Source organism: Agelaius phoeniceus, chromosome 7 (assembly GCF_051311805.1).
Source record: "Agelaius phoeniceus isolate bAgePho1 chromosome 7, bAgePho1.hap1, whole genome shotgun sequence".
In the NCBI taxonomy this organism is placed as follows: domain Eukaryota; kingdom Metazoa; phylum Chordata; class Aves; order Passeriformes; family Icteridae; genus Agelaius; species Agelaius phoeniceus.
The window spans coordinates 16278011-16291877 of NC_135271.1; the positions used below are offsets into that span (position 1 = coordinate 16278011).

The 13867-nt window shown below is 45.8% G+C and overlaps 1 long non-coding RNA gene across 6 annotated transcripts in view; it reads left to right on the forward strand.

The window, feature by feature from the left end:
* Positions 1-13867, forward strand: part of LOC143694484 (uncharacterized) — a 57132-nt gene that overhangs the window by 16947 nt on the left and 26318 nt on the right. For 4 of the 6 annotated variants that reach the window (XR_013182975.1, XR_013182977.1, XR_013182976.1 and 1 more), the window contains 3 exons: positions 223-406; positions 5761-5894; positions 7663-7763. This is a non-coding gene — a long non-coding RNA (uncharacterized LOC143694484). The remainder of the gene's footprint in view (positions 1-222; positions 407-5760; positions 5895-7662; positions 7764-13867) is intronic. The other 2 variants (XR_013182974.1, XR_013182978.1) reach the window with 2 other exon arrangements.

Here is a 13867-nt window from a genome sequence, read left to right on the forward strand (position 1 = left end):
TCTTCAGAGTCCACTTGGCATCCCCACTGCAGCCTTGGAAAATTTTATGTGTCTTGGAAAATTCTGTTTGCTGCCTAATTCTCTCAAGTGCAGCTAAGTGTATTCTGAATAATCTCCTTGAAATCCAAGAGACTGATTTGCAATGGTCTTTCTGCCAAGTGACACTCCTGCAGAGGAAAATGCTTTATGTTGAGCTCACATGCCTTTCCTGCTGGGTTTTAGATGGCTTTTGGGTGCCCTGGCCCTGTGTAGAGCAAAACTGAGAGTTTGTGATCCACCTGCACGTGGAACTGAAGGTCAGCAGGGAAGTTTGGTGCTGCTGTCAGTGTGTGATCCAGCAGAGGCTGCTCCTGGTGTCAGTGCCACTCTACAGACCGTCCTGGCCATGCTGAGTGGGGCTCTACAGGTAAATCTCCTGGCTGGGGTGCACTGGGTGGGAAATAAAATGGTTTAATCCAGTTTTGGGGCTGCAGCACAGGGCAGCAGCAGGAGAGAGCATTCCCAGCTGGCTGGAGGGAGCTGCCTGCACTCCCAGGGAAAAATGCCAAGTAAGGACCAAGCTGTAAAATACTGGGAGGGTGCACTCAGTGTGCCAGGCTCTGAGGAAAACAACACACTTTTGTCCAATTTGGGATTTTTAGCAATTCTTTGAAAGCAAAATAATGGGAATAAGGGAATGCAGGACAATATGTAGAAAAAGGTAGCAGGTAGATTGCAAAGCCCTTGTTGGGAGTTTGGGAAATTGCAGCCTGCACAAACTGGGAGGTCAGTGACATTAAGCAAACCCCCCTGAATCCTATTCCCACTCTTCCTTGCCTTGAGGATAAATTCTGTAAAAGTGTGAAGCTGCATAAGACAGGGGACTCTTTTGGTTTGGGGATGAGCCACACATTTTTCCCCTCTTTTAGATTAAAGGGAGATACTGGTTGTGAGTCCTGTTTAGAATATATTCAGAGTGTCTCAATTAAAAAAAAAAAAAAAAAAAAAAAAAAAAAAAAAAAAAAATTGTTCTTTCATTCTCCAGTCTGAAAATTATGATTTGTAAAGAAAAGAAAATTGATTTAAAGGCCACAGAAACAAATTGAGGGGTCAATTTTGATTTTAATTCCAACAATTAATTAAAGAACTCTTCTGGAGAGGTTTGTAAAATTAATATTGATCTCAGATACCAGGCACTCTGCAGTCATTCTCCATCCTGGTTTCAATCCTCCTGTTGTGATTAATGGATGGGGTTTAGCAGCAGCAGCAGCAGAGCTCTGTGACAGGGCAGCTCAGCAGTGCTGTGCTGGGACTCATCCCAGGAGCACAGAGCTCCTCCTGACAGCAGAGCTGGCACCTTTCAGCCACATCTGGCCACACCAGTGTCACATTCACTGGGTGCTTTGGTGTCAGCTCTGCTTTGTTGGGGAGGCAAGAACACATTTGATGCTGGAAGAAGCAGAAAGAGCTGGTAGGCGCTTGGAAGGGCCTGGAGCACAGGTCTGATGAGGAAGGGCAGAGACAGCTGGGAGTGTGCACCATGGAGAAAAGGAGGCTCCAGGTGGACCAAAATTCTGGGGTCCGTCTCTTCTCCAATGTGACAAGTAACAGGACATGAGGAGACAGCCCCAGGTTGCACAGGGGAGGTTTGGATCAGATGTTAGAAAATATTTCTTCTCCCAAAGGGCTGTTGACCACTGCCATGGGCTGTCCAGGGCAGTGGTGGAGTCCAAGTCACCATCCCTGGAGGGATCTGGAGGATGTGGCACTTGGGGTCGTGGGGTGGTGCTGGGATCACAGCTGCTCATGATGATCCTTCCCAAATGGAACAATTCTATGATTTTAAAAGAAAATTATCTGTAGAAAGATTGCCAGAATTGCTTCATGGTTTTGAGTTGTTTTGGGCAGTTGGGTTGGGATTCCCTCATGGGCTGGAGTGTTTCACCAGCAGGGATCTCTGATGGCCAAAGAAGAGATGCTCAGAGTAGGTGCAGGAGGCAGAAGGGCTCCTCCTGCTAATGGGATCTGTTCCATCTGGGTGTCCTGTTCCAGAGAATAGGCACTGCAATGGGCAGAAGTACAGCCTTCACTCCCTGAGCAATGTGCCTCTTCCTGCCAAGATCTCATCCTATCCTGTGGTAATAAAAGGGAAAATCCTGAAATACTTACAGAAAATTGAAAAAAATATACCTCATAGGTGATATTTTCTCTATCTTCTCTTTTCTTTATTCTCTCTCTTCTCCCTTATGAACACTCGTTTTAAGGCAGCAGATTTCAGAGGCGTGGAGGTGGGTGAAGGGCATAGTTCTGTTTCTGACCTCTGCTGTCTCTGTTTCTGTGCCATAAACATAAACATTTAGGAAGGGTTAACCTGAGCAGCTGCCCAGAGCACTGCCCCAGTTCCCCTTCTCCTTGCAGGTGCCCTTTATACCAACTACAAACCACACATTTCTCCAGCTGTGTGGGAAGAGTTTGCCAGGAAAATCACCTCTGCCCAGGGAGTTTGGTGAGGCAAAAACCACCTCAGTATTTGCAATCTTACAGTGACAACAAATGGATTTCTAGTGTCACCTGGGCCTAACCCAGCTTTAACAACATTACTGAATTGTATGTATAAGCCTGGGAAGTGAATTTCCAGGCTCAGACATAGTTTCTACCTGCTCAACATTAGTCATGTTCACTTTATGGGAGAGATTAACAGGTGAGAGGTATTTAGCATAACTTTAAGAGTTAGGTGCAATTCTAGTCACAATGTAGCATGAAAAACAAAAGTCAAGGTTTTCAACGTTGGGAATTGCTGCATGGCTGGAAAAGTATCCCTGACAATGAAATACAGCTGATATTTAGTGTCTCATTGTTTTATTTACTACTGCCTTTACAGCACACCCAGCTAGTTAGCCAGCTACTTATAAAACATATTTAATGTTTGGAGACACTCAGTACAGCTATAAAATGATTTTTAAGGGCATGCAAACATCGTGTTTTAATGACTACAAGCACACTCGAGTTCCCTCTGGAAAAAAAACCCAAATAAACCCCCATTTTCTGAGCAGACTCAATTGTGTCATCCTGAGTTTTGTAGATGAGCTACACAGCTCAAACTGGTTGACTTCCCGGCACTTGATGGGAACCATTTAAAAGGATAAAATTGGAGAGATCAATACCCCTTACATACTGTAAGTGATGCAGCACCGAGTACTCAAGGGCTGTTAAAACCCTGTGAACGACTGCTCAGAAATCAAACAAGAGGGGGGAAAAAAAATAAATAAACAACGCTGCACTGTGGTTTTAGGGACTTAGTCCTATTTTGTTGCACGGAGGTTTTTACCTGCAGAGCTGGCGGTGATCTTTCAGGCAGGTTTCCCTGGGTTTTATTCTTTGGTTTTATTCCCTTGGTTTTATTCCTTGGTTGATGCGAGTTGGAAGGAAGGCAGTATCCCAGCGAGCAGGCAGAGATGGGAAGAGGCAGCCGTGTGTGTTTCTATCTGCTTGTGGCAATGGGGAATCCAGAGGCAAACGGGCTCAGCAGCCCCTGGGTGCAGGTAATTGAGTGCTGGAAGCACCCGCTCGTGTTTCATGCTCCAAGGGTTAATGCTCTGCTGGGGCACTTAAACCGAGCTCCTTGGAGAGCTCACATGATATCTCCTGCCTATCCCTCAGCCACCACTTTGTTCCTCCTTTCAGTAAATCCTGATTATTTAGGACAGGGTAGGTTGGTTTGTTTTTTTTTCCCGTGGCAGGCTCATGCTGGCTCACCCTTTGCACATTATATTCATCAAGAGGCTCTGCTGCATTCCCTAAGGATCTGTGCTTTTTCCTGGAAGTGTGAGGAGGGACTGGGAGTCTTGGGAGAACCATTAGTTCATTTGGAAAGGATTGATATGGATCTGGCCTTCTTCCAGTGCCTCCACTGTAGAAATGATAATTTATCATTGAAAAGCACATATTATTTTTGTTAGCAGATCAGCTACTTCAGTCTCAACTTTTCTGGACGGGTGCCATGGAAACCCAAATGATTTATTATAATTTAGAGGCTGGGATTGAAGAAGCACCTCTTTATCTCTCTCTGTACATCTCCATTGACTCTGAGCTGTCCTGTGGCATGTAGGAACACTCCATGTGCTACACCAGGGAATTTATAAACCACAGTGATGCTGCACGTGTGCTGCTGCCTCTCATCTGCAGGTACCTGTGGGCAGGTAATGGGAAGCTGCCTTATGTTATCAGCAGGGTGGCCAAATAGTACAGGACAGCAAACTTTCTCTCCTGTGATTATTTTGCTGGTGCAGACACCAAGACTGAGACATTTAAAGGAGAAGATACATATCCCTGAGGCTGAACATAAAATATTTATATGAAGAGGCCGTGGACTAATAAATTTCAGTTATAAATGTTTACAGCTGAAGGTAGTAATAAATAACCTTCCAAAAGCAATATTTCAATTTGCACTTATTGTACTTTACTGCACGTTATATTTTCAGGAAACAATAATAATTATAACAGGACATGGAATTAGCTCATGTTTAATGAATGATTACCCAGTTTAGCTGTGATCATTATAACATCAGGGCACAATTAAAAGTGGGAAATGTTGTTTATTCTGGAGAGACAGGGGACTGTACCTCCATGTATACATCCAGCTAATGCATGATTTGTTCATTAAGTTGGGACTGAGGTGGGTACTTTTTAATAAATTTGTCAGGTGACTCCCCAGCTTCAGCTGTGCAGGCTTCACATGGTCTTCAGCAACAGAGGGTTAAAGCCAGGACAAAATTTAATTTTCAACGACCTCAATGTCCATCTCCTACTGATTTGCTAGAACCCAGCTTCAGATCATCACTCTGGTGTTCACTGCACCCAGCCTGGCTGCTCTCTCCTCATTGCTTAGGGCAAGACTGTTGTCATCTTTAACCTGTGTGTGCCTTGTGTCTTTGCTTCGAGTTGTCACCTTGCAATCAAATGTTTGGGATGGGTTTCAGAGAGAAATCTCTTACCAGGTGATGTGGATGGAAATGCTGCATTGGCATCTCTGTTGGGTTGATTCAGCCTTGAGTGGTGCAGGTGGAGTGGTTTGTACTGCCTAAAAATGAGTCACTGGGTGCAAAGCAGGCACCTGCTAATGAATTTGATTGTCTGTCTCATCTTATGGTGACAACAGCTGTGTTGTGACAGGGACCAGTAAGCTCTGGCCATAAGGGGAGAGCTCCTGGGTTGTCTGTCTGGCACATCAACCTGGGACAGGGAGGGAGATAATAGTTACAGATAACTGGATATTGCCTTGGCAAGCAAGCTAGAGGACTCCTATCTCACCCAAAGCCCTGACAGATGGGCTTCACCTTGTCTTAGGAGGGGCAGCTGTACAAAATACAAATTGTTAAATCTGTGGGCAATGCAGAGACAGGGACAGGCTTCCACTGAGGTTAATTTCACAGACTGACAGAATATTTGGAGCTGGGAGGGGCCCATGCAGAAATCAAACCCACAAGCTGCCATTCTTAGCACCACCTGTGGCTGTTTGCCTCACCCTAGTCCCAGGGAGCTGTGGCTCTCCTAGGGGGGCTTCTTACTTGTTGCTGACTGTGGCCAGCCCTCTCCATGGTCTCTGCTTGGCTTTCACTCAGCAGGCAGCTCCCATGTGGCTGCACATGATGAGATGACATCTCTCTTCTCCAATGTTTGATATCCTTTAAATGATTGTCGGCTCTCCAACTACACACTGTGTTAATTTTTCTCTTCTGTATCTTTTCTGCCTTTCCTCTGTGTCTTTCTGCTTTTCTGCAGCCCACATGTCTCTGTGGATGAAAGACTGACCTTGGCAGGAAAGGTGTTCTTGGCCTTTCCCTGTGCTGCAAGGACAGACTGGAGCTGCAGCCAGGCTGAACCACGGTGCAAGGTGCCTCCAAAGCTCTCTACAGGTAAGTCTCAGAAATGTTTTGGCCAGTCTGGTACTCAGGATACCCCTGGGAATATGGAGATGCCTGTGGGGTGATGCCTTGAATGGGAAGCACCTCTCTAAAATCAAGGCTTGAGTCTTGGTGCTGCCACTGTGCTGGTTGAAAGATGTGGGTGAGACAAGGAGTAGGGAGTGAAATGAACAGGCTGCTTTCTTAAATCCTATGGGCAATGCAAAGACAGGGAGAGGTTTCTGCTAAGGTTAATTTCACAGAATGACAGAATATTTGGAGCTGGGAGGGGCTCATAAATATCATCAATTGAACAGCCCATACAGAAAGAGCAGGCAGTGAAATGAGCAGGCTGCCACAGCCAGCAGGAGGAAACAGAGGAGCCTTGCTTGGAGCAAGCAGGGAGCAGGAACAGCTTGGCAATACAACCTGCACTTCCCAGTGCTAAGTGCAAGCTGAGTTTCCCCATGTCTGGTTGGATGAGAGAAAACAGGATGGGCACACTTGCAGGAGAGGATTGATTGGCAGCACGGGAGAGGAGGCTGTCTCCTGAGGGAAAGGTGCCAGCCATTTATAATCCTTGTACTGGACAGCTTTGTACTGCTTTTCCCACTTCATAAATGAAAGGAGTGTTTTCCAGGCATGTCTAGCCCCATTTGGAGGTGTTGGACTGCTGCACCAGCTCCTCCTGAAGTTTGGCATCCACAGGAAAGATGTCTGGAGATGGGACAGGGCAGCACTGGAAAAACATTGGGACAGAGTTCACTTTTCTTAGATTCTCCCTGGCCTAATGTGCTTGGTGAGCTTCCTTGTGGCTTCCTCTTCTTTTCTAGGGGGGCCTATGAGAAATTTGACAGATTTCCCCCCATAGTTTGCAAATCCCTGAGATGAATTTAGCTGGGAAACCAAACCAGTCGGGTTGGCTTTGCCGGGAAAACAGCTCATCTGGAGGCTTTGATCTTCACTGCAATGCTTGGAATGTGCAAGAGACAGGGAAAAAAAAAAATAGAGAACTGGGCAAATACTTAAGGCCCACTGTGACAGCTCCCTTTAGCAAGCACTTCACCCAGGAGCCATTTGGAGAGCTTTCAGCTGCTTTGTCTCAGGAGTGGCCCTTAAATGGGCAGGGGAAGGCAGCAAAGGCAAGACTGAAAGTAGGGACACGGCTGTTAGGGATGCACGGTGTTTGCATGCTCCCCTCCACACTTCTGGGCAAGCTTTTGTATGAGGCTGTGACCCTTGCATCCCAAAATTGTATTTCAGACAAATTTTTCCCGTTGTGAAAGCAGAAGGAGCGTTCCCCAAGGCACATGGGCAGCTCTGCTGCTCTGGAGTCAGGAGCACAGCTGAGCATTTCTGTGTGCTGGCATGCAGGAGTAGATCGGAGATCCTGTGCTCTGCCCTCAGGAAATGCATCACTTCAGGCTCCTGCTCACCTGCTTTGCAGCAGCTTTGTGCAGGACAGCCAGACAGATGGAAAAATGGGCAAAATGATGAAAAATATTCATACATATTAAGGTTCCCATCAATTATTGAGTTACCAGTTCACTTATTGAAGAATAATTATTAATATTTATAGCATCCAGATTGCTGATGATAGATTAACTGTGATGGCATAATTTAGCAAATATTTTTAAAATAAAACATTTAACAAATAACATTTCCACCATTTTTCCATCTTAAAAAAAGTGTGAAGGCCTCATGAATATATTCAATCCTTTTCTGATTTTAAAGCACGCTTTTGAATATTTTATTATTATTATGGATTGCTTTATTGCAGATTTCATCCTCAGGTTGTTTCCCAATGAACTTCTACACTCTAAGGCAGAAAGAAACCTATGGCAAAATAAGCTTATGGTAACAGCACCATAAATCCACTGTGTAAGTACAGTAGTAAGTAAATGCATTATATGGCTCTATTTCATTCTACTGATTTCTCTTTCTGAAGCCTCTGTAGAACAATGATTGATGTATATGAAAATCATTTAGCACATATTAAACCAGGGAGTCAAAATATTATTTTAAAATTTTCCAAGACCCATTGATCTAAATTTATGTCAGAATCTCCTAAAAGGTTACATTGCCCCATGTTTTGCAGTATTCATTTTTCATTGTAAAAGTTCCTACGTGATACTGCAGCAAAATCTAAGATAAATATGGGTGTAAAAATGCAAAATTCCACAAATTTCAGACACAAAACAACAAGGGAAATTTGCAGTTTCTTGTAAATGTCAGATTTGTTAAGGCTTGTTTGGGCTTCTTTGTTAAAAATGATTTGCTTGTATTTTTATCCCTGAAAGGTTTATTTTATTGGAAAAAATGGTTTTGGGGCAGATCTTTCCACCTGATGTTAGGACAAGCCTATGCCTGCCATATTCTTAAGGCAGGAACTCTTCCACCAGATGTTTGCTGTGAGTGATACTGCAATGTTTTCTAAAAAATTACTTAACTGCAGTTCATCAGGAAAAATGATTCCTTGGCTTCCTTCACAAAAACACGGTGTCAAAAATAGATGTGAGATCTTGTTATTTATACTGCTGAAGTGCTGAATGGCCTTGCCTGAGAACAGACTGTTCCTGCATCAGGAGCTAGGCTGGGAGATGGCCTTCCACTGAAGAACCAGCTTTTGAAGGGGACAAATGGAGCATCCTAAAACTGCTGCACAGAAGTGGTGGTGGAATACCATTGGCAATCCTGAGCCATTTCCCCAAGAATCCCCGGAAAATGAATTTTCTGTTCATTCATCTCTCCTCCCCATCCTTCCTCTCTGGCAGCCAGGATGGGCCTGAGACTTGCTCCTGGTGAAAAGAGGTAGAAAATTCATGCTTTGCTTCAGTGTTTGTAGTGAGAAATGAGCTTTTTAAGGAAGCAGATCTGGAAATGTCCCGGGCTGTACCTTGTGGCTCAGCTGAAGATGAGCTGATAGGCAATGAGGATGACTAAATTTGTTCAGTCAGTGGGTGGACATCCCTGTCTTGCAAAAACCATGATGACTGATCCATCATAAAAAGTTGGGCTATCAAATTTGCTATTTAGCAAATACAAACTGAAAAATCCTCTTGTACATCTGAAAAGATGCCTGCCTGCAAGGTGTGAGGGTCCAGCTGCCCGACCTGCCCTTTAGTTACCATTTCATAGGCATGGCTAGTCAGGCTGGTCCTTTAGGAGGTCATCCACCCTGAAATTCAGAAAGGAAGCTGGCTTGCAGGTTCATTTTGTTTAAATGTGTCTATTGTAGTTTATTTATTCAGGGTAAAAAAAGAAAAAGAAAAAAAAGAAAATGCACAGTTTTTCCAAAGCTAATTGGAAAATTGTGTTGCTAATTTCTTTGTTAGTGCCCTTTTCAAGGTGCAGGTGCCACTCCACGAGACTCCTCTGGACATCAATTTCTTCTGCCCAGGGTCATTTTGCAGCTGTAATCTCCCTGCCATTTTTATTCCTGGAGAATATATAGAGTTTGCAAATAATATTTCCTCGCCTGAAAGACAAGACGGTGCTTCTTTAGTAGCTGCTGTTCTTTGAAGTGTGTGCAAGGGCTTTGCCATCCTGCAAGCTGTCTTTGGGGTTCTGCCTCCTCGGGTGGATCAGAGGCTATTTCTTGGCATGAGGTAATTGGAGGCACCGCAGTTGTGCAGCGGGAGGCAGGGGCTGCTCGCTGCTCGCTGCCTTCTCCCCACAGCTCTGTGCTGTGCCTGCTGACACAGCCCTGCTTGCTGCAGGCACTTGTGCTTGCTGGGCCAAATCAGGTCAGCAGGATGTGCAGCTGCCTGGTGGCTAAAGCAATCAGCTGGAGCTCCAGGAGATGGAGCAGGGCAGCGCTGACGGCGGGGGAACGCGGGCACCCTGCGCGGCCGAGGTGGCCATTGCCTGCCCACCTGGCAGAGCGAGGGGCTGGGAGCTGCTCTGCCAGGCTGCTCATTTGCAAATAGATGCTTGTGCTCATCCAGGTGTGAGGAGAGAATGGGAGATGGCTTCTCTTGCCAGCAGAGCTTAAAGGTAGGTGAACTTTCATAGTGTCCCGAGCACCCGCAGAGGGGAAACAGAGCTGCATGAGGCTGTCACACATCCCACACACAGCACCAGCGGTCCTCAAAGCACTGAGCATTTCAGAAACACCTTTGAAATCACCACCCTGGTCATTCAGGTCTTTTTACCCATGAGTGTAAATGCAAATTGAGGTTTTCTTTGTAGAGGATATAAGTGAAACTCGGATGTGGCGTGCCTGAAAAGCCTGACCTATTTATCTCCCTCTGCAATTCGGGTCATGGTGATCTTCCAAAAGCAAAGCTCTTCTCATTCAGACATGCAGAGCTTGAAGGTGCTGCTTGTGTCAGGTACAGGACTAGGGTGGGAGTGTCATGCCAAGAGCTTGTTTTGTGAGAAGCAGTTGTTGGGTAGATGTAGCTTCTCCAAAGAGACAGCAGTTTCCTTCCTCATCTTTGTCACCAGAGCCTGAAGCCAAAATGGATTATTTTTTCCAAGTCTTAGGTTCCTGCAAAGTGGAGCTTCACTTGGTGGGACTTCAGTCTCATTGTAGGTTTTCCATGGAGCTGCTGGGCTTTTCCTGCTTCCCTACTCCCACCAAGGTGGTGGGTGCAGCACTAGGCCGTGGCTGATGGATGGGGCTGTCATTCAAAACCTGCAGTTCCTCAAAGGTTGCTGCTCAGGGGCAGCTGCATGGCAAAACAGGAGTTTCCTTTGGAAATGGGGGAAGGGAGATAGGCAAAAATGGTGGCAGTAGCACAGCAGGCTTTCCTGCTTGCACCAGTTCTTATTCTCAAAGTTAAAATCCACCATCCTTGCAGGAGGAGCAATGCAGGACTGAGCAGTGCCTCATCCTTTACTGGTGGGGTCACACCTGGCAAGGAGGGAAACCATCCACAAAATGGTTTTCTTGGAGAAAAGATGTCTTCTGGCAGATGGCTTGGCCAGCCAGCAGGGATTACAAACCTCTCTGGGAACCTTTTCTTTATGGCTAGTGAGAAGGTGATATTGCTTGTGACAGCGCAGAAAGATTGGCTGAAATAAAATAAAGAGGTTTCCATGGTGATCCCTTCATATTGCAGTAAATTTTCATCTTGCAGTCAGCTGGGTTATATTTCTTCCCCCAGAGGAGGAGTCCTTGGCTCCCCCTGCATTATTAGTTCCTGCTGGTGCTAAGGGAAGGCTGGCAGGCCCTGAGTGGAGCCACTGACATGGACAGCTCTGTGGTGGCCTTGTTAATTATCCTAAAGAGGTCAGGCTGCCCAGACAGCCTGCAGGTGCTTCAGAAACAATCCTGCTTTCTGGCTTGAGCTGCAAATAGACCAGGAATAGGTGTGAAGATGTAGCTGTGGCTAGAGGCAACAGGAAGGAAGTAGGTTTCTTCCCATTTTACAGCTGGGGAAAGAACCACAGACAAATTGGGTGGCTGCCCCAAAACTAGAGCCCAGGTGCTGTCAGAGGAGGGAATTGAGTGCATAATTCCCAGGGAATTGAATGTGTAATTCCTAGGCTGTGGCACAGAAGACAACTTTTCTCCTGAGGTTAATACTGGGGAAGAAGAGGAGGAAAGGGGAAAGGCAAGGAAAGGGGAGAGGAAAGGAAAGGAAAAGGAAAAGGAAAAGTCTTTGCGAGATCACCTGCGGGAGCACCACAAAGGGCAGAGGCAAGGGATCCTGCCAGGCTGTGGCTGTCAGGGGTGAAATCTCACCCCTCATTTCAGGAGTGGAATCTGCCCAGCAGAAGAGTGACCTTTCATTTCAGGAGCCAGGGAAGCCCCCTGAGCTGTGGCAGGCAGTGACTCACGGGTTCCCCATCAGTGTGATCTCTCCTGCAGAAATGAGCAGCAGCACGACGTGTCTCACTGTGGGAAGGCTCAGCAGAGACTTTCCCGGCGTGTTCCCATCTGCATCTGAACTTGAGAGTCATGCACACAGTGCTAGTCGAGCTCTGCCACCCAAAACATGCTTCATGTGAAAAGCATTTCCCTGAGAAGGTGTGTCATTGAATGCAAATGAATGCTGCCTTGAGATCATGGTAATTTATGCTGCAGAGCAAAGCTCTTCTATCTGCTTCATGCACACAAAGCCAAAATAACCCTGACCCACCTGTGGCCTCACTCAAACCTCACTCAAACAGTCTTTGGGCTGTTGTTGTGTATTGAGTACAATTCATAATGGGCTGGAGACTTGAGAAGCACTCAGGGATGCTGTGATTGGGCTACCTGGTATGGTCCAGGGTGTGTGGGCACCCTTGGGAGAGCAAAATGTGTGTGAGGATGAGGGGACCCTTGGGAGAGCAGAATGTGGGGATGAGGGGACCCTTGGGAGAGCAGAATGTGGGGATGAGTTGCTCCTAAACATCAAAATTGCCAGGGTCAGCCACCTGCTCCTGTTCTGCTGGGAACTCATCACAGGGAATGATAAAATGAAGCCTCTAAGACATTCTCCTTATTTCCCTTGAAGGTTTGATTTCTTCCAGAGCTTGGGAAAGCTGAGGGTTTTTTTGTCTTTTGGGAGGACACAGGACAGAAGGGAGCTTTGGTGGGGAAAGGAATGGGCATGAAGTAGCCACTCTGAGCAAGAAAGTCACCCCATTTCCTGCCACTGCCAACTGGGGCTCAAGCCTTTAGCTTGGTAACTGCAGTAGGGCAGCCATAAAAGCCTGATTGGCAGCCAGCTTTTAATGTGCAAGCAGTGAGGTTCTTATTATTAAATTAACAAAAAGCTGTGATTCTTTCTGTAAAGGAAAGGAGCTATTAATAAGAAAACAACAACCAAAAAATAAAAAAAAGAAGAAGAAGAAGAAAAAAACCACAGAAAGAGATCACAAGCTGACCAACTCTGCAGAGAGAGGTTGAGAAAGTCTCATTTTAATAATAAATAAAAAGGCATGTAAGAAAATAGAAGGCATAGGTTGGAGGCAGTGCTGTTGAGCTGCAGTGCCTCAGGTCCCAGGAAATCTGCTTGGGGTGATTGCCCCCATCTTCCCAGGAGCCACACGTGGGTTTTGCCAGGGTAAATTTGCTTTGCTAATCTACCTTTGTGTCTATGGATTAGCTTTATTTACTCAAGAATTGTGGAGGTAATGTGGAGGAATATTCATGGTTCTATTAGTTAAAAGTCTTCTCTTCTTGTTATCATCATTTCAGCATGTCATTCAAGGCAAGCACCAAAAGCAGATGTTTTAGGGATTAGAAATGCATTTTTTCCCTTTGTTTTGAAATAGTTTCTCTCCAAGTTAGGTATTTAGTTGCCTGGCTTTGCCAGAGAAGCCTTGTAATGCTCCCCCACCATCCAGTTCTATTCCAGCAGAAAGGTTTATAATATATTTCTTTCTTTAAAGCAAAGTGGAAACTCCTTTCTGTAGGAATTTTTACCTCAGACCAGCCCTGCTTCTCATCTGCTGCGTGTCGAGATTACCCTGGACAGCCTAACAACCTCAGCACTAAACAGGATTTTCCATCAAAGACCCCAGGCATGTTTGGGGAAGACTCAAAGGCTCCCCAAAGCACATGAGGAGGGAAAGAGAACCATTTATAGCACAGTCAAACACGCGCCGAAATTGCATGGAATGGTGACTTCAGATCTCAAAACTACCTTTGGCCATGTGGCCAAAAGGAAAATTCATCTTTTTTACCAGCAAGGCCTGCTGAAGATGGGCTGGAGCTGTGTTTCACCTGTCCTGCAGGTCCCAGACACTCCAGGGCACTGCTCCCGCTGGGATCCATCCACTTGGAACATGCTCAGAAATCCCATTGAGGTAGGCAGACACCAACTCCAGCGACACGGCAGCTGCAGGAATTTGTTACTCTTTATTAAAAAGAAACTGGGGAAGTTTTTTTTTTTTCTTATAATTCCTGTTTGTTAAGAAGCGTGCACGCACCTCATTAACTCCGATGGTGTGGTATTTTTGGCCGGTTGCATTGCTGAGCATGTGTTAAGCGCCCATGAAGTGCAAGAAATTACCTTTGTAACAGCAGTGGTGTCTTCTGAATGCAGTTA